Below are 25697 nucleotides of genomic sequence, written 5' to 3'. Positions count from 1 at the left end.
TCAAGAAGTGAGGGTTTACTTCGCGTGGGAGTTCATCGTGAGTGAAAAATGTAGCTGAATGCATTGTTTACATTTTTATAAGCCGTCCCCAGCCAATGGCTTTTCGGTTGGATTTTTCTATGAGGAATAGTGACTACCATCGCCAATTATATGGAAGGGTATTACATCTTATGCATGCGCATAAGGTACTTTAATGGTCAGCTCGCTGTCTGTCGTTGCGGTGTATTTTTCCAGTGGGACGTGCAGACAACCGGCCTGACGCCACAGGGGGTAAGCGTCTATCACAGTTGGCCAACGTCGGATTGGTCAAGGCCTTTAGGCAATAATATCAAGATCATTATCAGGCTTTGGCAAAGCTTGCTGATGAGATGGTATTTGTATCAGGTATGTTGGAGGAGGGAAATAATCTAACACAGGCTGGATAGGGACGAACGAACGAATCCTCAATTCCAAATGCATTCGGGTAATTATAAAAACCCATGGTAATAACATTTGTGGGCAAAAGAAATGCCTTATCCTCGTGGTGAAGTTAACAATTTTCCTGAAAGAAGGGAATTCATTATCAGTACCCAAGTCAAGTCAAGTTAAATGTATTTATTCATTCATTTCATTCATTCATTCATTATCCATACCGCTTATCCTCACAAGGGTCGCGGGCGTGCTGGAGCCTATCCCAGCTGTCTTTGGGCAGTAGGCGGGGGACACCCTGAATTGGTTGCCAGCCAATCGCAGGGCACACAGAGACAAACATCCGCACTCACAATCACACCTAGGGGCAATTTAGAGAGTCCAATCAACTTACCATGCATGTTTTTGGAATGTGGGAGGAAACCGGAGTACCCGGAGGAAACCCACGCAGGCACGGGGAGAACATGCAAACTCCACACAGGGTGGCCGGAGCCGGGATCGAACCCACGACCTCTGAACTGTGAGGCGGACGTGCTAACCAGTCGACCACCGTGCCGCCTAAATGTATTTATAAAGCCCTTAATCACAAGGAAGTCTCAAAGGGCTTCACATGACATATTAACAACATGCCCTGATCCTAACAAATTTACCCACACATACAAACATTCCATTCTGGCATTCAATTGAGTTGTTTATCATCCAAGAGGTATTGGCAACACTTTGCATTACATAGAGCATTTGACAAAAAACCCCAACACTTGGTCTGGAAAGTGTACCATCTCTCTCTGCATGAAGGGTGTCTTCATTTTGACACTTTGACAACACACTGGTTGGCCAAGCGTTTCATCATGGACAACTTTTGGCCAGTCTGTTTTAAATAGAGCTGGGCATTTTACTAAATATTCAGAGTCCATTTATCTCCTTCCACCTACAGCCGGGATACCCCTCCGCCATCCGGCTTTTTGTCCGGCCGGCCCAAATAGTAAGGTCCGCCTATCATTTTAAGCAGGCTTTCGTTAGCGTTTCTGCCTAACAACTTTGACTTCCACTAGAACCCAACCCCCCACCCAACCCTGCTGAGCGATATTTGACCAATCCTTCCTGGCCAATGACTGACCCTGGCATGGAAGCCTCACTGGGGCCGGACTGAATGCGTCTACTTTTAGGACGTTTTAGGACCTTTCAGGACCTTTCAGGACCTTTTAGGACCGCAGCCTACGGAAAACAGAAGCCTCGCCGCGACCATTGAAGACTCACCTCATTCTATCACTTCCTATATGAGTTACTGTGCTCCCCTGACCCCACCCATGTAGGTGTAGCCTTTTCATGCTCCAGCTCTAACCTAGAAGCCATGCGGCCTATTTTTAAAGGGTTAATTTAACTTCATTGTTAGTCTCGGTAACTTGATTTAAGTCCCTAATAGTGTGATTAAAAAAAGAATATAAATGATTTAATGTGTTGTTCACTGGTATGATATGATCACAATACATCCTGTCAAAGCATGGTACCACATATTTGATAGCAATGACAAGAGAGCTGAAGGCTTTCAAACTTGGCTTTACATTCTGTGTTTCCGTGGACACAATGTGACACAATTCATTCTCCACTCGAATAATCCTGTTTTCAGACCACAATCGTGCAATTTTCCTTAAAGCAAAAAAAGCAATTGGTTCATTTGGCGTTTGATAGAGACGTAACTCCAAAAATTGAAAAATGTGCCCACATTCAACACTTTAAGCTAACCCATGTAAAGTTAAGTCAAGGCAAATTTATTTCTTTAGCCCTTAATCATAGAAATGTCTCAAAGGGCTAAACATGCCCACAGTTGACAAATTTTAATAACATCCCCAGGAAGGCAAGGGAAAAAATCCCCACCTCCACTGCAAGCAGGAGAAGAGGTGGCAGTAGAGAGAATAGAAGTGGCCAAACAGGCCAAAAAGTAGTTCAACTAAATGAAAAACTATATAAATGCCTTAAAGAGGAAATCAACCCAAACATATTTTTTCAAGAATATGTTCCATGCAAGCTCACTAGTTGAAACAAGGCATTCTGATAAATGTTGCATTTGTGGAATAAGCGTTACTCCACCTGTTTTGGCTGTCTCTGGGGGCGGCCATTTTGTCATTTCTGTCGACTAAAAAGGACATCACAACTATCCAAGGGCTCAGGTAACGACCAATCGTGGCTCAGCTTTCGAACACAGGCGAGCTGTGATTGGTCATTCCCTGAGCCCTGGGTAGTTGTGATGTCATTTTCAGTCGACAGAAATGACAAAATGACCGCCCGCTGAGATGACTAAAAACGGGTGGATTTTGCTGATTAACTCATATTGCACAAACGCACTATTAATCAGAATGCCGTGTTTCAACTAGTGGGCTTGCTGGGAACATATTCTTGAAAAAATATGTTTGAGTTCATTTCCCCTTTAAAAGTCTCGTTCTAAACATTTCTACTGAGGTAGCGGCTCTAATATCCATGGGTAGGGCATTCCAGAGCACTGGAGCCCGAATAGAAAACATTCTATAACCTGCAGACTTCTTTTGGGCTCCTGGAATCACTAAAAGACCAGTGCTTTGTAAACGAAGGTTACGAGGCGGAAGACACGGTACTACTAAGTCAACGAGATAGGAAGGTGCTAAGCCGTGCAATATTTTATAGGTAAGTAGCAAAACCTTGAAATCGCATCCCAAGTGGACTGGCAGCCAATGCAAATTGGCTAGTATCAGAGTAATATGATCAAACTTTCTCATCTTAGTCAGACGTCAAGCTGCACCATTTTGTAGTAACTGCAGGCTTCTAATACTAGACGTTACAATGATCGAGGCGAGACGTAACAAACACATGAATTAGGATTCATGCGTCACTAGCAATTAGAATGGGACGGATTTTAGCGATATTGCAGAGGTGAAAAAAAAACAGTTTTATAAAACGGACATTTTTGGATGAGTCGCTTTGTGTAATAGTACAATTATCAAGACTCTGACTGGTGTCCTTAAATAGCTGCCAATGGCGAGCAGGACCAATGATCAACATCTCGTTTTTTTCAGTTATGAAGCAAAAAATTGAAAGACATCCATTGTTTAATCTTGGCAAGGCACGCCTGCGCGGGTTTGTTATTTCCTGAGGCATATATGATTAGGTATCATAAGCCTAACAGTGAAAAATAATGTTATATTTACCAATGATAATATCACCAAGCGGAAGCATGTAGATGTGATTAATGGACCTTATAATGGCCACCGTGGCATGTGTGTTTATAACGCCTAATGACCTTTATTGGTGTGTGACAGAATCACTAAATTAAATGTTCAAACTGTGCATGATGTTCCAGTTTTTATTCCAGTACAGTAGGTCTACATTTCTTAGCTAGAGTTCAGATGTGTTTCACTTTTAACTGCAGTACTTTTACATTTAACTTTTAGAACTATCTGTTTTCAAGTATTGATTTAAGTACAATTACGATTTAACTTCAAAGTGCTATACATTTTAATCGAATCATGATGTAAGTACAGTTTTTTCCCCCCCCATATTTAACCATAGTGTTAATGTTGAACCTGTGCTTAACAGTGGCTTACAAAAATCTTAATTCTATTTTCAAGGTATACAACCTCTGTCTCATTTTTGATGAACATTGGTACTTGGACACTTAAGTATTTTTTGGGTGGTAATTGAGAACCACTGAATTATCATATCAGTTTTTGATGAAAAACTAATATTAGCAAACATTCATTGAATAGCAGAATGTTCCCCCCACTTTCTGGTTAGATGTGCTCTGACGCCGACACTGACCTGACCGCGTTAGGGGGCAGCTGCCTGTGACTCTGCACAGTGTAAATTATAGAAAATGGATGGGTACAAGGGAGTACAGGTGTGATATCTGCCTGATATTTAGAATGAGCAGATAGCTGTCTAAAACTTGTCACACGTGCTAGTCAAACAATAATCAAGGCATGGACCAAACTTGCTGCTCTTCTATTTATTGTGAGCAATATTGTGAGTTTTATTCGGCCGGCTTTACCAGTCTACAACTTTATACACAGGTCTGCATGGTGTTCTGAAGTGAGAGTCCACTTCCACTTGAGAGTGGGGGTTAAAATACAGCAATGCACTAGAGCCCATATTATTCCATGAATGATTCTTTATTCTCTTCTTGCGATGGAGTATAATGAGGACTCCAGGGATGTTTGACCTGAGTGAAGTCGAAGTAAGGTTCAAAGGCCATGCATATAATGAGATATGCATTAAAGAAATACATTATCATTAGAAATTCCCATGCTATTGATTGCTTAGATTCACATGAAAGTCTAATAATGTATAAGTAGTCAATTGCGGCATTCAAAAGAAGCCATTGTGTGTCTATAAGCGTCGTGTCAGGCTAACTGGGTTTCTGGTGGTAACCGTATATCCGTGGGTAAATGTTCACATTGCAGTTAAACACCACAACAAACTGCAGCTACAACAGTAAACAAATTGTTTATTCCAGTAGCTCTCCTGGGCAGCCGTGGACAAATATTTAAGATCGTTGCCTGGCACAATGGGGAAAAAACTAAGAAAAAACTTCAGAGAAGAAGTCAATTATTCATCGGAAGTTGCGTAAAATACACACTCATATTCAAAACAGTAAGAATCAAGCATCATCATGTGCTGTCATGCCATGTCTTTTCATTCATTGTTGAAGTTGAACCAGACTGCTTTGTTCTTTTTCACATTTTACAGTGGTAAACTTTCTTTTACTCTTGCAAGTAAGAATGTTAAGTGTAGAAGTTTGGTGTACTCAGGAATATTAGCATTATATTTACCAATACAGTGAACAAAGGTTTTAGGATGGGAAATCTATTTTCTTCAGGACAATTGTTTTGAAATATCAACCTTTGAACCTTGAGCTGAATAATTCAAAAGCACCTTCAAATATTATTTGATAAGAGCTTACAATGAAATCATCCATCCATCCATTATCGATACCGCTTATCCTCACAAGGGTCGCGGGGCGTGCTGAAGCCTATCCCAGCTGTCTTTGGGCAGTAGGCGGGGGACACCCTGAACTGGTTGCCAGCCAATCGCAGGGCACACAGAGACAAACATCCGCACTCACAATCACACCTAGGGGCAATTTAGACAGTCCAATCAACTTACCATGCATGTTTTTGGAATGTGGGAGGAAACCGGAGTACCCGGAGAAAACCCACGCAAGAACGGGGAGAACATGCAAACTCCACACAGGGAGGCCGGGGCCGGGATCGAACCCACGACCTCTGAGCTGTGAGGCGGACGTGCTAACCAGTCGACCACCGTGCCGCCCATAATGAAATCAATTGGAGGTAAATATTGCTTCCATTATGAGATGCACAAAAAAACTGAAAAACATGTGGGACAGGTTTAATCATGTAAATTCGTGTGTGCAGGCTGCACATCAGTTTGCCAGCCATTTTTTCACTATGATTACCGTAAAATGGGATGAGACTGTGTAGATTCTTATTTTGGTGAATAGATGCTTGTCTCATGGTATTTACCAGTTTTCCAGGACTACAATACAGTATATGTGAAATAATTGGCAAATGGCATACTTTCAAGTACTGAAGGAGAACTTCATGATACAGAAGGTGTTCAGTCCACCCGTTTTCATTTGACGGCTTTCAAGACAGCACTTACTCTATATGCTTCCCTCCTACTGGGAACTCCAAAATAATCCACACTGCAATACTGAGATAAGGATTAACTCTTACGGGAGGAGATGCACTCCTAATTTTGTGTCATGTAGCAGCTGGAAGTGCGGTGCAGGTAGCATGTAGCACATGTTTCATTTTCAAAATTAATTTCCAAGAAGCTGGTAGAAGGTCAAATTAATATGTTAAAATTACTGCACCAAAGAAAGGCCCAAATTATAGCAATGCATAAGGTCAACCTTCCTTTAATGAGTAACAAGAAGATTTGCAAATCAAGGTAAAGATAACTGATGCATCACTTAAATTTATGTATAATAGGTATTTGGGTGTGTTTCTCCAGTACACAGAACAAAAATTGGCCTCTGCAGCGAAGCATTCCAGCATCAAAGTCAACATTATACACTATAGGTAGATAAGTAGATCTATTTCATCCTACAGTAATTGCATCTTTGATGCACAACCATATGTTTTCAGTGTTAAAGCAGTGAAGATACTGTAATAATTTTTAAAAACCTCGTTTATTGCTTGCACATCTTCTGCCGTGGTCTTTCCTCGCACACGCCTTGCACAGGCCTTCGCATGCCTTGCACACGCCATAAGAACTGTATTTATAGGCAATAAAACAGTCAAATTTATAGGCCACCAAAAAAATAAATGAGACGCACAGCATCAACATAAAATAAACAAAGGCGCAACACATAATTAATACATCATTGGCCGCTTACCATGAAAAGAGGTGACATAATAACAATATGTAGTATGCCTTCGTCCCTTTAACGTCAGTCTAACTTCGAGCTCAAGCAATAGCATTAGCATTTAGCATTAGCATTGCTCAGTTGAGTTGCAGTTAAGGTCCCAACCAGAGCTGGGCAGTCCGTCCCTGGGCCGGACCGGTCGGACCCTCCTGCGCAGCCCCCCACCCACATTCGGGGCGGGGGGCGGGGCGTGACAAATTTTAAAAAATGGCTGGACTAAGCATGGCCAGAAGTGGATTTTAGTCCGGCCCACTCATCGGCCCTCATGCGTTTGACGTGGTCGCGAGGCCCGGAAGGGTACCCAGGTCAAGGGTGGAGGGTCGCGGCCAGACCTGCAAAAAAGGGTCAAGTGACCACCTGTGGACAATTCATTAAATCAACCCAAACATATTTTTTCAAGAATTTGTTCCTAGCAGGCCCACTAGTTGAAACACGGCATTCTGATTAATAGTGCGTTTGTGCAATATGAGTTAATCATCAAAATCCATCCGCTTTTAGCCATCTCAGGGGTCGGCCATTTTGTCATTTTCAGTCGACAGAAATGACAAAATGGCCGCCCCTGGAGATGGCTAAAAACAAGTGGATTAACTCTTATTCTACAAAAGCAATATTTATCAGAATGTCTTGTTCCAACTAGTGGGCTTGCATAGAACATATCTTTGAAAAAAATATGTTTGGGTTGATTTCGTCTATAATGAAAACTGTCTAAGGCTGCCAAGAGGGTTGCAGACCACGTGCATCTTGATCAACATACACATATCATCTGGAATTAAAAGGTCATGTGCAATCAGTCACATCTTTACATTTCATTTAGCATTTTAGTTGGTGAACATTAACCTCCGTCTTGACAGTGCTTGGCATCAAAACTGATGTTAGTTGCTCAAACTCTGGAAAACTGGATTCTCTCATGATGATCGTCAAAACATATGCGCAAAAAGCCATTCATCCTCAAAGCTAAGGAACATCCTATGGCTGAGTGCTCTGCGTGACGTCACTTCTGGCGCAACTCACCCGCACATGTTATCCAAATTCACATTAAGCCTGTCCAAATTTGTTACGATTTATGTGGTCCACGGAGGCTACATGAGGTGGATCCTTTGAATGCGTTGAAGGACCCAGCCTGCGAATTGTCTCCACGTGCGGTCGAGTCACGCCAGAAAATGCAGCCATCGCAGCCTGTGAATTTGGACACAGCTAGTGATGAACAACCATCAACACGCACAATCACACTTATGGACAAATTAGAGTATAGGTGTCAAACGCCGGTCCTTGAGGGCCACTTTTCTGCATGTTTTATATCGCTACCTGCCGCAATACACCTGATTCAAACAATCATCTTATCAGCAAGCTCTGCAGGAGCCTGATAACAATCCTGATCATTTGAATCAGGTGTGTTGCAGCAGGGAGAGATGGAAAATTTGCAGGGTAACGGCCATCGAGGACCGTTTGACAACTGTGTTGCCATGCATGTTTTTGGAATGTAGGAGGAAACCGGAGTACCCGGAGAAAACTCACGCAAACACGGGGACCAGGGATGGTGAACTTGGGCCAATTAAATTCTATTCCTTTTTGCATGCTCATATTTAATTCAGTTTGATGTTGTAAATTTTAACTTCTGACAAATTCTGTTTGATAGTATCACTTTGCTTGTGAACTCGCTAAGAAAAGAAAACAGAACAATGCAGTGCAACTCAGCAAATCTGAAAAAAATGCACATAAAAGCACAATAAAATAGGTTTTTGCACTTGACTTATTATAGGATGGCTCTCATCTCGGTAACCAGGCTACAAACTCCCATCCCAGTCAGCACAAGGATCTTAAATCAAAGTTGGGGAAATACTTTGATTTAGCAGACGACAGAGTTGGTAACTATGTTTCTCCTCTAGAGCTATCGCACACCGTGTTTGTTGGTCTTGTTTAGATGCATCAATGCCACTTCTGAATGCAACAGACTCCTGCTGCCTGTGTTCAGCATTGTGATTGGAAAGCAAATTGATGGAAGATGACGTTATGATCTGTCAACACTGACCTATATGCAGACCCGTCCCCACGGGTAGTCCATTGGGGGCCGTGCCTCCCTTTTGAGGCACAGATCTAAAAAAAGAAACCCTTTTTTCCCCCCATTTATTTATCTGTTATTTCATTCCCAGTAGTTATTTTTGTGTTGTGAAATATTCATATTGAGTTGTTTATCACCAAGACGTTAAAAATCTAAAGAAATAATGTTGAGATTCTGTTGATGGCCAGTCTGATCTACAACAGCCTATCATCACAGCCTGACTGAAAATAATGTTAGGTGCAAAGACCTGTACGCGACAAATTCGTCACTGTTGGTGTGCAAGAGTTTTTGTAAGCAACATTTTTCTAAGAGAAATCTGCTTGCTTTTTTTTGTGTCTGGCACTGTGCAACATGACATGTCTCTAAAATATTTACTTTTTTTTTTTTCATCACAACATTGTCTAGGTACTCTTAGGTACTCTTGCAAATCTTAGATTTTAGAATCTTAGAATTCATAGCTTAAGTCATGACTTGGGTAATAGTTTTGATGTTGTAAAATAATACATCATTTTATGTAAATATTGCTAATGTGTTACTTAATTGTGACAAAAGTCTAAATGTTAATTCATATCTTAATTACTGTTAATAATGTCATGTTGTGCTCATGTCCGGAACCTTTATTTTCTTGTGTTGCTACATTGTTGGGACCAGAGCTGGGCACTTGACCCTTTTTTGCCGGTCCGGCCGCGACCCTCCACCCTTGACCTGGGTACCCTTCCGGGCCTTGCATGAGGTCAAACGCATGAGGGCCGATGAGTGGGCCGGACTAAAATCCACTTCCGGCCATGCTTAGTCCAGCCATTTTTTTAAATTTGTCACGCCCCGCCCCCCGCCCCGAATGTGGGTGGGGGGCTGCGCAGGAGGGCCCGGCCCAGGGACGGACTGCCCATCTCTGGTTGGGACCTTAACTGCAACTCAACTGAGCAATGCTAATGCTAAATGCTAATGCTATTGCTCAAGCTCCAAGTTAGACTGACATTAAAGGGATGAAGGCATACTCCATATTATTATTATGTCACCTCTTTTCATGGTAAGCGGCCAATGATGTATTAATTATGTGTTGCGCCTTTGTTTACTTTATGTTGATGCTGTGCGTCTCATTTATTTTTTTGGTGGCCTATAAATTTGACTGTTTTATTGCCTATAAATGCAGTTCTCATGGCGTGTGCGAGGAAAGACCACGGCAGAAGATGTGCAAGCAATAAACGTCCGTTCCAAAGAAAAGTACATTCATCCGTCACCAACATAACTCTAAAATATCACAGCGATCCCCCCAATATTTTTTTATGGATGAAATTAAACATAAGCTTCTTTGTGTGCCCCTCAATGGAGAGGAAAACTATAGCCATACAAATCGGTAATATTTGGGCGATTGTTCTAATATTTTTAGTGGGTGATCTGTGCATAAGTAACAAAATAACATACATTTTGGTGATGGTAGATTGCAGTTTTCGCATATTAGGCGACATTCAGCTTTCATACATTAGCATTTATACTTTCCCTGGCACAATCACAGCACAGCAAGTGAGGAGGGACATATTATTGGGGTCGGCATTCGGCAACTAGAGAGCTATTTGGACCTCTTTCATAAAAGAAACCACAGGAGCCACAAACCCTCTAGACATCTAAAATGAAGATCAATTTTCTTTTCCTTATTTTCTTTTCATTTTGGCTGCAGACACCCGTTGAACCGGGTGGCCCGTATAAAGCGATATATCAGCGCATTGGCTATATCTGATGTGACCAAATCATATTCATAAAAGTGAATCAGAATGACATAATATAATCAAAAGCAATGGTTTAGTATTAATCCAGTGAGTTCTGGCTTGATGATACATCGCTTCACTTTACCACATCCAATACGGCTGCGGTGTCACTGTACTCAGGATGGTATCTATGTATATCAACTGTAAATGTTGTCCTTGATAATACTTGCCAGCGGCTGCCGCAAATGGCGCCTTTCAAGGCTATCGACTAGGAGTGGCAGTTCTGCATGTCCGACAGAAACAAATACAGTATATGGAGCAAAGTAAATTCATTAATTATTGGGCCACCAAGCTTTTCATATGCCCCCTTAAAGTCTGAGGTCTGGGGACAGGTTTGCCTTAATCTATATTTCAAAGAAGTCACATCATCTGTGAACAAACAGCAGAAAGGTCAATATGTAGCCAGAGAGGAAACTTTTCTTTTCTGTCTGAATACATTTCTGAAGGGTGTTATGGGAGAGCCTCATTAATATCAAAGGCTTATTTCTCTTAATTAATCTGTCGCTCCAGCCATATTATGCCTTCACACACACAACTGAAAACTAATTAGACCAAAGTTATTTTTAAACTAATCTCTGTTTTTGTGTGCATTCTGAATGGTTTAGGCTACCCCATAGCTCATATCACTGTAATTATTGCTCAGGCATCACACGTTATCAGCCTTTGGATGAAGCATACACAGAGACAGGAAGTGCAGCTTTTGACATTTGACTTCTCACGCTGTATGTTCGGATCATGACTGTTCCAGTTTAGTCCCGTAGGAGTCGGTAGCACGCATTTCAAACTCTGGCTGACTGTCAAAACAAATCAAGGAGATGATGTTGCCACCCTCTATGGGCTCAGAATACTAATGCTAAAAAATTAACACTACCAACAAATCATGGTGGGTCTTTTTCTCAATTGTGCCTTGATCTGTGCTGTGAAGTGAACTCAAAGAGACACGTGTGCAGATATACAGTACATGCAATAACACCCCCAGAACATGATTTGTACCAACTTAGGTTATTATAGTTAACTAATGAGATAAAATAACTAGATTAAAATTAAAATATAATTATTAACAACATTATTAAAAAAAGAACAAAAAATACTTAAAAAAAAAGAAAATCACTTAAATTACCACGTTATGGTTAAAAAATGTTCTTTGTTTTCATTTTTGTCAATTAATTAATTAATTAATTAATTAACTTTTTTTATCTTGCACCCGACAAATACTCCATATATATATATATATATATATATATATATATATATATATATATATATATATATATATATATATATATATATATATATATATATATATATATATATTTATTTATATATATATATATATATTAAAACAAAAATACAACAAAAACTGATAATAACACAAATTAAAACGATACAAAATACTGAAACCAAGCATATAAATAAAACGCATACGAAATGACAAACCTGCTCTGAAAACTAATTACAACTAACTGAATTTAAAAAACAAAAGTCAAATGAAATAAAAACTAACTTTAATGAAAACTCCCAAACTACTCTAACCCTTATTTGTACCTCCTGTTAATTCATTTATTCGAATCAAAGAACAATTCCATATACCGTACTAGCTTGCTGGTTTCAATTCAATCTCTGTCAGGTAGTCACCATTTGTGGTTCAAGTTTTTTTTTTCCCAATAATTCACATGTACTGTATGCGGACACCCGCGACCCTTGTGAGGATAAGCCGATAATGGATGGATGGACATGTGGACACTTGCATTTTTGGGCTTTTGTCTACAGGTTCAAATCACGGTGTGTGTTTTCTCTTGGTAGTATTCCCACATCTAAAAACATGTGTGTTAGGTTAACTGAAGACTTGAAATTGGCAATAGGTGATTTACATTCATAAAAACTGGCATGTCTTGATTTTCGTACAAGTGCACGCCTCATTTTGCCTGTTTGGAAATTTAGCTGACTGCTCTGCGCCATGGTGGCCATTCTGGCGTACCAAGGGTGTTTCTTTTGGTATATGCTCATTGACCGCATTATCATTATTATCATCTTTTTTAAATCAACCCCGCTGGCCTTGGCACTGCTGTGATGTGGTGGCAGGGACTCACACAGACATGAACAATCAGGATGGAAGGCGGTCTGAAAGTTGTCACCCCACAGATCTGTGATCTCCCTTGCCAACGTTACATCATCTGCTCAAGGAGGTCTGATTGCAGTTCCTCATGAAAGTATTTTGCACACATCCACCTCCTGCATGGACGCCAGTAAATCAGTTTGTTCTTGCACATAGATTTTAAAGGGAATGCCGGCAAATCAAGCTGGTTGTGTTCAGGCCCACAACGGCGCAAAACGCACATTTTTAACTGCGCTAACGTGTGTGCATCTGTGAAAATACCTAAACTCCAGTCTAGCCAGCCCAATACGCAATTTAGACTTGCACTGAGCATGAAAATAGAGCCGTAAGTATGAAAGTGAGAGTGTACCGGTATATGTGACATGCGACTGACTGATGACCAATCCAGGGTGCATCCCACCTCTTGTTCAAAGTGAACTAACATGGCCTCCAGCTAACTTGTCATTTCTGATGAGGACAATTGGTGTAGAAAATATATAAATAGTGTAGCCAGTTTTGTTTTGAGTTTAAAACCAAGACAGGAAAACTAATATAATGTATGCAGACCTGTGTGGAATAATAACACCTGAATACCCATACTTGAGTGCTTTTACTGCACAGTGGCAACTCATTTCAAAGTATTTTACACATTGGGTGTTTTTGCACCTGTATAAATGTTATTTACCTCACTGAGAGGGGGGAATTGTGTTAGATATTTCCCACATGAATAGTGAGAGTCTTAGCATCACTTCCTCACGAGAACTAAGAAGGCTTTAATCCTGTTTTTCTTCAATCATTTAAGACACAGTAACCTAGGACCTGTGAATCTGATTATGTGGGATCCAAATCTGTCCCAGAACTCCAAAACAAAACAATGCTAGAATGTGTTTTGGGCAGTTGTCAATGAATATTTTTCCACCTTGTGTCTGTGTGTGTGCGTGTGGTTGCGCATGTATGTATGTTTGTGTGTGTGTGTGTGTGAGTGAGAGGGAGAGAGAGAGATAGAGTACAATGCACACCTGCCACTTCAAAGCCATATCTGCAAGCACGGGGACTGTCTGACAGGGGTCCACAGTGGGAGGTGCCCACAGAGTTCAGGAGCATTGTTCACACCTACTTATACATACAGAAACATAATGACCGGAGCTCATTATACTGTAATGCTGTAAACCATGCTCTTGACACCTGGCCAATACCTGTAGCCGCACTTTGATAGTCCAAATATCATCATGTTCCATCCCAAATAAGCATTTGTTTCAAAGTCAACTTCAAAGTGTCTCACTTTTAATCAGTATTGGCTGTAGTTTTACACTGGTTGGGAATATTGTCTTTTGACCCTGAAGCCTTGGTATCCAAATATTTCCCTTAGTGTAGATTTTACCTTGACGGACAAATATTTTTTTATTTTATGTATTATATTCATCATAATCCCTCAAGGACAAATGCAAACTCACACAAGCATGCAAGGAGATATGTCCGTGTGAAAGTCATACGCAAAGAGTGCTGCACCCCTTGAGTTGGGCTGAAAGGAAAAAGGGAAAGGAGGAGGCTTTGCTCAGGGGCACATGGACAGTAGACTGGCCTCTCTCCCAACAACTAGTTGCCATCTTTGCCATCTGGTTCCAAAGCCCAAGTCTTTGCAGACAAGCTGCTGCTGTCGCTTATATGTTAATCCCATTTCTGAAAGTGTACAATTAATGAAATATTTATTTTATTTTGAAAAAATTATATTCCAGAGATAGGCACTTTACTCTTTTTTGCCAGTCCTTACTGCATCCGCTACCTGGGGACCCTTCTGTCATCGTCCCTCCGTCCTTGTTCATAAAAATAATCGTCCTCCGACCTGTCCGCCGTCCTCCTTTTAATTTTTTTTGAGTTTTTCTTCTCATTTACCCCCGTCTTTTGAAGAATTTTGTGGGTTTGTAAAAACAAACAAAAAAAAGAATTAGGAGGATTTTTTTAACGGGCCACTCAGAGCACATCTGGGCATTTTATTAAAAATTTGCGGTCCGTTTTTTGCCTTACGCCTGCAGCCGGGGTACCCTTCCGTCGTGTATCTGCCATTTTTTTCGGCCGGACTAAATAGTAATTGCCTATATTCCGGTCCGCGAATCATTTTAAACGGGCTCCCGTTACCGTTTCCAACTACCAACTTCCACAAACTACCACTAGCACCCCACCCAATATGTGGGCAATATTTGAAATGAAATGTGTCTCCTTTTAGGACCTTTTTGTATGTTTATGGACCTCTGAGGACCTAGGCAGTGGCCAACTGGAAACAAAAGCCTCGCCGTGGACATTGAGTTATCACCACGAAAATAGACGATAGACGATTACATAGGAAAAAATTGGCTTTCGACTATGCTAAGTCCAACTATTATTTTTAAGTTTCCCGTCAATTGTTTGTCACCTACAAAATGGGCGTCCATCATAGACGGAAAGACGGACCGGTCCATCAGATAGGCGGAATGCCCAGCAATGACTCAGAGTGTGGTCGAAGGCTGCATGTGGCCCAACCGTGCTTTAAACGACTGCTGCCACCATTTGTAGACAATTGTATTATGACAAAGCACAGATCGGACACTGAAAGTTGATCTCATAGTTATACTTATACTATCTTACTTACATACTTATCTTTTTTCTTTTGGGCATAGTAATATTTGCAATTCATTGTATTTTATTCTTGTCTAGCAGGATTACTGCTCCTTTCTGCATGGATTTTGTTCAAATAAAGGGTTAATTGGGATTACAGAGATCTTGCGTATCCTTATTATATATCCTCCACTCTGCTACCCTTGGGCCAACACCTACACAACACACCCCCACTCACTTGCCACATATTCCTTTTTAATACCACAACCCATCTCAGAATCGATAAGTCTGCGGCATTACATTTGGGGGAGTGAGAGCATAACATATAGGTGTATGCATCCGAGTGTGTGTAAATTCACAGAATATAAGGGTTGAGGCATCTATAATTAAGGTTTTATATGACTCATCTTGTGGCTTAGGTGAATAACAACACAGAATAAATATTTTAGTTGTGACCATCCACGCATACTTTAAAGTGATGGTTGGATCAGGATGGCCATGTTTTCACTAACAAGTCCATTTGATATATTTTTTTATCAGGAAAATGAAAAGAGTTGTCATTTTCTATTTTATCAATACATTTGGGAGAAATTAGGAAATAAGTGACTCCATGAATAATACCCCTTCTTAATGAGGAGAATGGCCACACCCCATACCATTCTATCCATGTTCGGTCGGAGTCACTGAGGGACCGATTAAAACTCTCCTTTGGAAATCATTGTACTTTCATTGCTTATAACATCCAAAAACGGTGATCAGTTGGCACCATAATTCATGTGGACAAACCCTACTAACGACCACTTCAACATATCAAAAGGATTAACCTCTCCGTGGCTGATTTATATGAAGATGAGAAAATGTGGAAGTGAGCAGAGTTACATAGATTTATGCTGGGACAAGCGCACACTGCTTCCTTGATTAAAAAAAAAAAAACAAAAAAACACTGCATCTTTGCTGATCACGGTTAGGACGGGCGAGGCATTAAACACCAGTCAGGATATTTACAGAGACTGAAGTGGGAATGAGTAGATGTGCACATTTATTTGGATGAGGGATGGCTACAGTTTTCCAACCTACAACATGCCGTCCAATTTGGAACGTAACAGCCGAAACGTTACCTTCCAATGCTGCCACACTCGGCTGTGCAGTCAGCCTCCTCGCTGGAACTTTTTGTTCGCTGAACATTGACGCTTGTTCGATGAAGTCTTACCTCACTCTCACGCCGCTTGACACACGCCGCTGGTGTCAGACAACGCACGCGACTGTTTGAGAGGCAACCCCGCGACATGAAGACTCCGGCTGGGCCTAACACAGACAGAAAGGAGCTAATGTTGTTGTGCTAACGCCTTGTGTTTTAACGGCATGAAGCTAGTTGTTGCTATTAGCCGTGCCGTTACCCTACTGTTAGCTGGGGAGGGATAAAGATCAATGCTTACCTGATGGCTGCCTGCTGCTCGCTCCCAGCCGCCATCTGCCTCCTGAGAATTGACACGAGTTTAGCGTAGCTAAATGTCCGAAATATAACCAGTCGGGGTTCGTGTGCGCATTCATGCTCTTGTCCGTTTCAGCCTGTGTAAAGTGGAGAAGCGATCGCCACGGTATTTTTGATTTTGTGGAGGCGATCATGATGACATCACGTTTTATGTCAATAAATCTAAACTATTGTGCAGAACACTTTTATACTTTCACAGGTTGAAGTGGACAAGAGTAGTAATGTGCATTTGCATTTTGGTGGCGATCGGTCACTGTTTTAGACCACAGAACTGACAAAGCGAGCAATATTACCACCCTCTTGTGATGTAGACCGCTGAGACCGACAAAATAACAAGCTGACCTCCAAAAGGGGGCGGGACAATTTGTCGCAAATCTAATCACAAAAAAAAGCCCTTAAATCACTACAGAGTCTTCCAAGTGTCGCTTTAAAATGACTTAAATGTTTAGTGTTAAATCATTATGTGGAAGCTTTACTTCGATGTAATTGTGCTCCATTTTAGGGTCTGTGTTTGAGCAAGTAGTTTAATGCCTTTCAGCAGTAAGAATGTGGCAGGATATTAATATCAGTTTCATTCACATGAAAACCATTGTATTTTAATAATCCACTGTTCTTCCCATGCATTGCATCTGTCAGGTTGAGGGTTTTATTCATTTATGGGAAAAAAACTGACAAGTAGAACCCTGGCCAAGTAACACACATTTATTGACAGCTACCTGTGCACACTTGTGCTGGTCCCATTTTCTTGTTTTTGTCATTTTTCAGAGTTTCCAGAAATCCCATTCCTCTCTCTGCATGAGGTTTTCACACTGCTTTCCCTGCCTGTGAGCAACAATCAGACAGAGAGTTAAGGGCTGCCAAGCAAGGAGTCTTTCTCCGGCAAACAGATACAAACTGTGTGGGAGTAGTGGGGAGATCCAAATTTAGATTTTACCCAAGCTATTCTTGATTCTATCAATGAACTACGATCCAGCCATCTGAAGACAAGAAAATATTCATCTCAAGAAAAATCTGAGAATATTCTTGATTACATTGGATTTTGAACAGGTTTCCGTCTTTTCTCTTTTCTATATCAAGGCCACTGAAAATATACCAGTGTTAAAAGTTGGTGGTCAGTATTAAAACAGAATGTTGGTGTTGTATTGACACCACTCAATTATGAAATAGCCTGTGTAGTCTAGGATGTAACACTGGCAGGTTGTTAAAATGGGTGTCAGCTGGAGTTGACCCTGATTGGTGTCTACCGTAAAATCCTGTGCATAATACGCACTACCCTTCACCCCGCCCCCCAAAATGGTCCCAAATTGGGGTGGAGTATTATACATGGGTGTTTTTTTGTTGTTTTTTTTTAACTTTATTTTTATAAATCAACAGCTTAGAACATTCTTTGACAAAACAACAGAGTAAAGTAAGAAAATACGTAGTAGAAATCAAAAACAAGCAAAACATGTGCATATACATTTGGACATCAAAAAAAGACAGAAAAACACTGAGTAGTGAAACATAGATATGTATCTATATCAACGTTAACATTACAGCAATGCAGTATTCTTATCAATCAAAGATATGTATCACTGTGGGCCTCCACCTCTTCTCAAATACTTCTGACCTCATTTGTAACTTTGCAGTTAAGGCCTCCATTTCATAAAACTCCCTGAGCTTCTGCTTCCACAGTGTTACCCTGGGTGGCTGAGGTTTCATCCAGTTTATTGTCACACTTTTCCTAGCAGTCATCAAGAGGTATATACAGCAGGTGTTTTTGGTCTCTGTTGTAAATATCAGCTTCAGATGGAAGATCAAAAAGGAACTGTTTCTGGTTAAATGATAAATTGATTCTCAGTGCTCTATCAATCTCACTCTTAACCTCCTTCCAATAAGCAATTTCGGGCAATCCCAAAATATGTGCGAATGGTCGCCAACCAATCCACACCCCCTCCAACAATATTTTACAGATGTGTTATTTATAAATTTGGACACCACCAAGGGGTCCTGAAATATCTCGTCTTCATCTTCCAGTCAAATTCCTTCCATACATTACTGCCAATACCCTTATGAAACCCCATGCATATTTTTCCTACTCCTCATCCTCAATAATAACATTCAGCTCCATTTTCCATTTAGTTTTGATATAGAAAGTATTGTCTGTTGAATCCAACAACAAATTTCTGTATATGAGCCATTCTACCGAATTGGTTGAAATTGCTGTCCCACAATGAAAATCAAATTTTAGAAAACAATGAAGTGTTCAGACCTTCCATATTTAGTAATATCTTGTTATGAGCTATTTTACCACAAGGCATTAATTGAGATACTATTAAACTGAATGTATAAATAGTCATCTTTTATATGCCACTTCCTATTGGGAGGTGGCTGTCCCAATCTCTAACTCCTAAATTTCAATTCATGAAAAAAAAAATGTAGAAGATTTTTGCCAATTTAAAAAATACTTTACTTTAATTGAACATGTTGGTTGCTTTTAAATGTATTGTGAAAGATTTACATTGATTTTGTAGATTTTTTTCAAATTAGAAGCTTTATGTAAAAAAAAAACCTGTCCCAACTTTTCATGTCACTACCGAAACGCAAAGAGTATTTGTCTGTAGGCAGGGCTCGGTTTTAGCCACATCCCCAGAAATTTCACCAGTAAGAGACATTACCTTCATGTTCATCACTGGGCACAGGGCGAGTAATTAGTTGGCAGCATCATTAAGTTATGTGCCCTCCAAAGTCTGAAAATGGAATCACTACCGAACACTTAATTTCGGCAATAAAATGAGAACTTTTGATTTTAATGCTAAAAGTACTGTTTTCTATCTCTGTACACATGCTCAAAACTGTCTGTGGTAGCCACGTTGTGCCTAGCATTGTTGAGTATTGTCAACAACTATCATAAAACGTCACTACCGAAACAGTCACTACCAAAACGGTAGTGACATAATGGTTTTGGTAGTGACAATATGATGTTTATTTTTGAATAAAGTAAGTTTTAAATAATATAACACATAGATACATAAGTCATACATAGATCCTTCTGATTTCAACAATATTCTATTCCATATTTTATCTTAATTTGAAGGGAAAAATAAAAACGAAACAGTCACTACCGAAACATACAGAAAGGTTTCGGTTGTGACATAATGGTTTCGGTAGTGACAATATGATGTTTATTCTTGAATAAAGTAAGTTTTGAATATTACAATACATAGATACATATGTCATACATAGATCTCTCAGATTTTAACAATATTCTATTTAATATTTTATCTTAATTTGAAGGGAAAAACACCATCCATCCATCCATTATCTGTACCGCTTCTCCTCACAAGGGTCGTGGGGCGTGCTGGAGCCTATCCCAGCTGTCTTTGGGCAGTAGGCGGGGGACACCCTGAACTGGTTGCCAGCCAATCGCAGGGCACACAGAGACAAACACCCGCACTCACAATCACACCTAGGGGCAATTTAGAGTATCCAATCAACTTACCATGCATGTTTTTGGAATGTGGGAGGAAACCGGAGTGCCCGGAGAAAACCCACGCAGGCACGGGGAGAACATGCAAACTCCACACAGGGAGGCCGAAGCCGGGATCGAACCCACGACCTCTGAACTGTGAGGCGGACGGGGAAAAACACCAAAATGCCAAAAAGCCAAGCAGAGACAGAGTACAGGCGAAGGGTTACAATGACCCAGTGAAATCCAAAGAATATTTAATAAAGGAAAGAGAAAGAAATAAGAGATGGAAGGAAGAAGGAAAGCTGAAGTCTACCAATGAAGTATCCAGCAGAGAGCAAAAGAAAGTCAGAAGAGCATGGAGGAAAAGACAAGACCACAGGATGTCTCTCAAAAAACAGAGAGAGAGGAAACATACATACAGGGAAATGTATGTTACAAAAATGTTTGTCATTCCTATTAAATTTTTGGAAGGTGAAACCACAGTATTTCAACGTTGAAGAGCCATGTGATGGACAGGTACCGGTCCGGCGTGTACCCTGCTTTTGCCCTAAAATGGAAAAAATAGTGTTTCAATAGTTATAATACATGTCATGTCATGTCATGTCATCTTCCAAACCGCTTATCCTATACAGGGTCGCGGGAGTTATAATACATGTTAAAAGTTAAAATATAGCAAAACTAGTTAAGTGATTACAATGCTACCCTCACACAAAGTATGACTGCAACAGCAGCAACATTATGGTCACTGCTGAAATATTGCAGTCACTACCAAAAAAACGGATGTTTTAATAAAAATAAAAAGTATTGAATAATCAACCAACAATTTTTGATAATGATTGCTTAAGGGTATGTTTGTTTTAATTAATGATGACTTTTGAAGTCAATATGATCAACTTTCTACATTTTACAATGAAAAATAGCATATAAAGTTTGATTTATTTCGGGAAAAAGTCATATTAAATTCAGTTAGAAATTCATTTTGATTGTTTTTTATGTCAAAACCATATATAATAATTTATAAAAAGACTGTAGAGGGGGAATGGAAAAAAACATCAATCGGCTAGTAGAATTATTTTTATTCTTCTGTAATTGTGTGTTTCGGTAGTGACACATTTTAGAGACAGGCAAGATATTTGGGAAAAGCTAGAAAATACTATTTGAAAATTGACTGTACTTTTACTATACTTGTGCCCCTTTGATATGGTGCAACATGAATACAATAAAAGTTTTTGGTGAAATAAAATACAAATTCCATACATTTTCCAACTGAATTTGAACCAATTCAGTAGAATGGCCCATATATGGGAAATATACTTTTTGGTAGGCAGCCGACTTTTGATTACATTGATAAAGTAAATTTCAAGGTTGGATGGAATTCTCTTAATAATATTCCAATCTTCTTGGTTTGTTACATAATGTCTAAGATAAAAATATCCGAATATATCACTTTGGGGAAGCGAAAATTTCTCTTGTTAATAGGAGAATGGCTGAAACACATTGTCATAAAACAACTGGTCAATAACTCTCAGGTTATTGTTCGGCCACCTTGTAAAGATATGTCTCATTGAGGGAGGGAAGTCCAGATTTCTAGAGATCTGTACAGCCCCTGAAAGAGCCACACGCCCTCTAATTCTTTTTTGCACTGTTGACCATATTTTCAACGTGTCCCTCGCCCATACATTTTTAATTTCTAGTATCTTTTGGGAGTGGGTATTCAAAAACACTAGCACTGATAAAGGAACAGTTGGCAATGAGTTTTGCTCTATGTTTACCCAGCCCAGGTCACTGTCATTGGTTATCCATGCAACAACTGGTGTCAATTGCGATGCCCAAAAATAATATCCTAGGTTGGGGAGACCCAGACCACTTTTGTTCTTCCAGGGAGTGAGTGTTTTAAATGTTCAAGAAAGTGAACCTAATCCGCTCAACTGTACCTATAACCATAATATACCTGCCTTCCCTGTCTTTAAGTACCTTCTCACAGTTAAAAAAAAAACATTACTCCTGACTAAAATAGCGACTCCATGTTTTCTCCCTCCTTCGTGAGATGCACCATATGTTTGTTCCACCCACTCCCTCCTTAATTTCAAATATTCATTCAATTCTTGTAGCATTGCAATTGAGCATTTTAATGTTTTAAGTGGTCCGCTGATAGTGTAGTGGTACACACGCCTGAGTTGTGTGCGGGCAGCGTGGGATCGATTCCCGCTCAGTGACAGTGTCTATGTGTGCCCTGCGACTGGCTGGCGACCAGTTCGGGGTGTAGTCTGCCTTCGCCCGTTGACGGCTGGGATAGGCTCCAGCAACTCCCCGCGACCCTGTATAGGATAAGCGGTTTGGAAGAAGATGGAATGTTTTAAGTGGACTAAGTATTTTCTTTTTAACCGGACTCCCCAGACCCTTAATAATGTAACTAACCACAATCAAACCATCCATAGAGCAGAACTGTCAATCCTTAATGTCAAGATAATTTTCAGTCACCTTGTAAATACCTATTGCACCACCGGTTGTCAAGGAAATAACACGATACAAAACAGAAAACAATAACAATTTCCCCAAAAAAACATTAGAAATCAAACATATCAAACTGGCTTCCAAGTCCTCAACTGGTCTGTCTTGAACAAAGACCAGTCCCTGGATGAAAACGGGCGGAGGGTGGCGGAGTCACTCCGGGCTAATGTCACAGTGTGAAGCAGTCTGCCTGCGTCGGGCAGACCGCAGCAGCCCTACTTTGGTTGAGTGCAAACCACTCGTAATGAATCGTTTGTATCTGACGCCACAACCCAAAACGACGCAATAACATTCTGTAGTTTTAATCTGTGTTCGGCATGAATAAGAAGACAAAATCAAAATAATATTGTATGTATATATTTCAACAACCCCCCATCAGCAGAACGATGATGAAAAAGTTTAACTTTAGCACGGCTAACCGAGTAGACGTGGGTGTGGTGGGGGGAAATCACAAAGCAATGGCAAAAGCTCTTACTTTTTCCACATGTCCAGTCCATTTGGGGAAAGAAAACCTGCAATCCTCCTCGGGGAAATTCCCGATTCTCCCATCTGTGCTTAGCCAGCTCCCGCTCCACTTTATCCCGTTCGTCTATCAGAATATGAACATTCAGGCTCCTGAGCACCTGTCCATCACGTTCTGGAAAGTTTTCTCCTCAGAATCCACCGTCATCCTCAGCCTCGCCGGGTACAAGCACCTCGCTTTAATATTTTTCTCCTTCAGCTGTTTCACGACGTGTCTGACCTGGGCGCGTTTCCTCTGTAGCTCCAGCGAGTAGTCATTATCAAAAAAGATCCGCCTCTCGTCCATCTTCACTGTACGCCGTTTCCATGCTTGCTGCAGGATCTGTTCCTTCACGTTGTAGTCCGCAAAACTTATCACGTTTGAGCGAGGAGGATCACTTTTCTTAGGTTTCGGCATTGGGGCCCTGTGTGCCCGATCAATATTGATGTCCATTTCAGTTAGCGAGAGTTCTGTCAACACCTACGGCAGTAGCTTTTTAACGAAAGCCACCATATCTCTCCCCTCACTTCCCTCTGGAACATGGTACAACCTCAGGTTGTACCTTGTCGCCCAATTTTGAAGATCCTCGCACCTTTCCAAAAGTTCAGCTTCGCACCGCAGCAGAAAGCTGATGGCTTGTCCATGGGCATCGGTGGTCTTTTCAGTGGTAGCTATGCGCTCCTCAGCTTCCACAACCCTCTTTTCCAGTTGCGTCAGTTGTGCGCTCACGGCTTCTATTGAAGTCTCCAGTCTCGTGAAGGATTCGTTTGTTTGGCTTTTAAACTCCTTCACATCCATCCTCATCCGTGAAATGTCTTCCTCTATATCTCGGTTTGACTGGAGGATAGTTTGTAACATCTCCATGTTTTTCGTCGCAGTTACAGCGCCTTTGCTAGCGGCTTTGCTTTGCGGCTTGTTAGCATCAGCTTTTTTGGGCGATTTCTCCTCCCCGTCTTTGTTCCTAAATTTGTATCTAGCAAGTCTATCGCTAGTGATGGTCTTCGTGGTGTTGTTGGGCATATTTTTGCTGAGTTCTAGTTTAAAGTCGTTTGATGGGGTGGGTTAGTCAGCAGAGCTCGAACTTTTACGTCTCACACATACATGGCGCCGCCGGAAGTCATTCATGGGTGTTTTGACACAAAAAATGTACCTTGTTTAAACGTTTACCCGTGCCAAGTATCAAGGCGCGGCAAAACAACAGTTCATGCTATACAACACAGTAAGAAAGCCAACTTCAAAATGAACCTTACCCAAGCAAATAATATACAGAAATCAAATGCCCAGGTAAGCTTATATTTCGAAGTTGTTCCCAGCAGCGTGTCGCGGTGTAGTGGCTGACTTGAATCATTTTCTATATGTTGTAAATGGGGCCTAAAAAAAGCACTACCCAAATCATTTCACTTTTCAGTGCGTCTTATTTTAAGGTCAAAGTGGAGAAATAGGCAATGTACCAGAAGCTTGAGGTCACCAGGCTCGACAATGTTGGGCGGCAGAGCAGTGTTGAGAAGCAGGACTCTGAGGTGATGACCACAACACGACGAATGTTTGCGAGTGTTTGCATGCGGTCCGAATGTTGATTTTTCGTCAGGGTTCGTTCAGTTTCGCAAACGGTCCCGAAGACGTTCGCCAGCCATTCGCCAACAGTTTTAGCTGTCAGCAGCAGTTTTCTATGTAAAAACACCCGCAAACCTTTGCAGCTCACTGAGATACGGGCTTTAGAAGCAGTACCATCGAGGACCTGCTGCATACTAGGAACCTGTGACAGCTGCAGAAGCTCAGGAACAGAGCGAAATAATGATTGCTGCTGCTCAAAGCCTGATACCTTGGGGCAAATTACTGCTGTAGCTTAGAATCCTTTTGACAAGCATGACCGCTCGAGGACTGCAATAGGTGCCCGGCACCGTTCTAGTCACTCAACCACATCTGGTATCTTGATTCACCTCCAGGTGCATGGAATGGATAGAAGCAGAGGGCTACAACATCTATAGGGAAGGGCAAAGTAGATCATTTGATCTGATCTGCTTAGCCAGGGGAGAAGCGTGCACCTTTTGCCCCACTGCAAAATGAGTCCTTGGCTGCCAGAGCCTGAGAGGCACGCTGAGGAAAAAGCCCTGGTCTGTCATTGTGCAAGAGACAGAGCCAGAGCTGAGACAGAAATTTGAAAATGTATCTCGAAAAAATTGCATGCTTTCATCAACCATTGAGCCTGTCACATATGCTTAATTGGAAATGTAAAATAGCATATTCGTGGCTTTCAGTATAGAGCATGGGGTCATCAAACGTTTTGAAACTGAGATCTACTCTTTGGGTGCTGATTAATGCGATGGGCTACCGGTTTGATACACACTTCTGGAATAAGTATTTGCTCTAATTACCTTTAATAATAACACAATGTATTATTAT

Source organism: Filicampus tigris, chromosome 12 (genome assembly GCF_054856515.1).
Source record: "Filicampus tigris isolate MCC_2025a chromosome 12, RoL_Ftig_1.0, whole genome shotgun sequence".
Classification (NCBI taxonomy): Eukaryota; Metazoa; Chordata; class Actinopteri; order Syngnathiformes; family Syngnathidae; genus Filicampus; species Filicampus tigris.
Note: the sequence above shows the minus strand (reverse complement) of the source record.